The following is a 2,925-nucleotide window of genomic DNA, read 5'->3' as shown; positions in this document are numbered from 1 at the left end:
ACACGCATCCTAATCTACACAATACATCAATCACTGTTGATGGCGGAAGCGCGATTTTCCCCTCTACCACATGGATTTACTTGCTTGGAATAATGTTTGAGTACGTATTTTATGAAATCACTTTTTCATAGAGCATTGTTATCATATTTATGAAATCGGGAAGAAAAGTATTATGAATGTATTTGTGTTTTTCTATGGTCCAGAAACAATATTTTGATAAAAATATTTTGATTATGATATATACCAGATATTTCTTTATTTTCTTTATTTATTTATTTATTTCCAACAAAAACATAGTATGTAACAGATACCACTTACAATTTATATGCTCAGTTATAAAATGCACATATAACAAAAATATGTAGTAGTTATATTGAACATTGGAACCCACGATAAGATTTAACTTGTGTTATGGGTACCAAGGCCTTACAAGTTTTGCACAGTTGGTTATATTGCATACAGATAGAACGTGATCTGTGGTATGTTATCCACTTACAACTCCATATAAAAAACAAGACAAGGTAAATTAAAGATCTAAGTAAATTATAAACTAATATATAGCCTCATTACATATATCCATGTGCTTGAGTGCAAGTACCAAGTGTAATTTACATTTAAAGGATCGAAAGTCTCATTAAGCTTTCGGTTTCATCATAATTCAGTGTTTGTAACCATTCATAGACTTTACGTTTACACATGGACTTAGGGAGTGGAAAAATATTGCAGATTTTATTTATTTTATTATAAAGATGACTTCCAAAAATTCCATAACATCGCTGAGCAGTTGCAGTATTAGACTTGCAAGTGTGGCAGACTTTGTAGGATCGACGACGTGAGATTGCATTCGTATCAAAATGAAGCGATTTATGCTTCCGCAGAATCGTTTGAAGGACAAATAGCTGTCTCACTGGTAAAACATTGCAATCTGTATATAACATTGTGGATGAATATTTGAAATGCTTAAAGGTCATAACTTTGAGTATAGCCCTTTGTGCTCGTTCCAATTGTAAGAGATATTTATTTTATAGAAGCGATAGGTTATCTAGGTAACGTTATAACGTTATTATTCGACTTTAATAAGTATCAACAACAGCTTGCTATATGGGAAACTAAGCAGAAACAATCATATTTGGTTAGATATTAAATATTATTGATGTAAAATTTGGTTTCATATTAAATATTGATGATCAATAGGGTAAATAAAATTAATATACTGATAAATAAAATAATAGTTCTAATCTCTTTAAAAATTATGTGATATTTCTTTCAGTTTTCATCGGAGACAAAGGAGAAAAAGGTGACGGTGTAAGTATGAATAATATTACTTCACACTTTATTTCCCAAAAAAATGACGAAAATGAACGAAAAAAATAAAGATATTTTAACATTAGTAAGTCTTAACAAAAATATTTTACCATACAGACGAAAACAGACGGAAAAAAAATAAAGATATTAACATAAGTAACTCTTAACAAAAATACTTTACCTTATAGGTGTGAAACGATCAAACGTTCGTGTTTGATCGCACTAGGCCAGGGTGGTGGACTAAAATACTCAGTAGTAGAGAAGGTCTATGAACAGCAGTGGCCAGCAAGCAACACAGACCTAGTATTATTATAACTCATCAAAAATGTCCAATTTGGGAAGCACTGGACAATTAATTTTAGCTCCTAAAATAATCATATTCCCAAAATGTATTTTCCTTTCAAAATATAATCAGGGTCTAGGTAATACAAAGTAGGTAAAGCTTTAAAGAGATAATCCTGACCCAGTTGAGAGGATGCCCACGTAGAACGGGATGTAAGATTTGAAAAGGGACTTCACTAATCCAATTTTCTTGAGGTGGAAACGTGTCTGAGGAAAGGAAAAAAATATTGGTATCTCACACTAACACTACTATTTTTATACTGATGAGCCTTATAAAAATAGGATTAGATGCATTTTCGTTAGTTTGTTAAAGTTCTATGAAATATAGAATTAAATAGCAAATTTTGCGATAAAATTTAAGAAAAATGATGGGAACAAAAGAGGCTTATAAAACTTCAGAAAGACATGCCGAAACAATTCCAATGATCTTAGAGAAATTCTTCGTTGATAGATATTGTATTTGATTTATATAGCATTTACTATCAGACCCGAATTTGCTGGTGGTAGGATATATTTTATATCCACCCAGATCGCGACAAGGTGTTCAAACCCGCTATAGACGCCTATGTAAGTGTTTCGTGTTCCGGGTTCGGCCTGTGTATATCTAGTTACATAGACTTTCCCGCCCTCACACCCACCACTACAACTCCTGTAAGCGAAGATTAGCAGTGGCACGCATTTTATGACACCGAGCAGTGAAGTGAGCTCGGCGAGTCTCAGGGAACACTAATATGTCATCTAGTTACTTGTGTTGACTGTCAAGGGGTAATCATCTCTCGTCAATCGGCATTTTATTGGACCTGACTTCACTTACCATCAGGTGCAATAGGGACGCTGTCCCGGGTCAGTATAAAAAAAAAAAAAACTTACTCGCCAAATAAATAAATTTCAGAAACCCGATTCAAACGCAACATAGTTTACGCTGATTTCGATCACAACTGTTTCATCTTATAGACCCGAAAACATATATCTATACCCGAAAACATACGTTCACGTTAGTGTCTCATAAATCTCGTATAATATTCAAATAAATCGTACACATGCCTGCGTGAAGACTAACAGTTTTATTCGAACATTATTCCCAGGTTTTGTGAGATACACCACATTTGTGTAATATTTTACTATATATTTATCACGTTATGTTAATATATGGATCGATACTTGATTTTACTTATTTATTATCTACATTGTACCTAATTTTACAGTGCAGTTCAAATATGCCTGTTACGTGTCTAATGGTTAGCCAGACTCACACCTAATTTTGCTGGAAGATACGCA

The sequence above is a fragment of the Manduca sexta genome, unplaced genomic scaffold (genome assembly GCF_014839805.1).
Source record: "Manduca sexta isolate Smith_Timp_Sample1 unplaced genomic scaffold, JHU_Msex_v1.0 HiC_scaffold_2842, whole genome shotgun sequence".
NCBI classification, from domain to species: domain Eukaryota; kingdom Metazoa; phylum Arthropoda; class Insecta; order Lepidoptera; family Sphingidae; genus Manduca; species Manduca sexta.
This window is presented reverse-complemented; position numbering follows the sequence as displayed.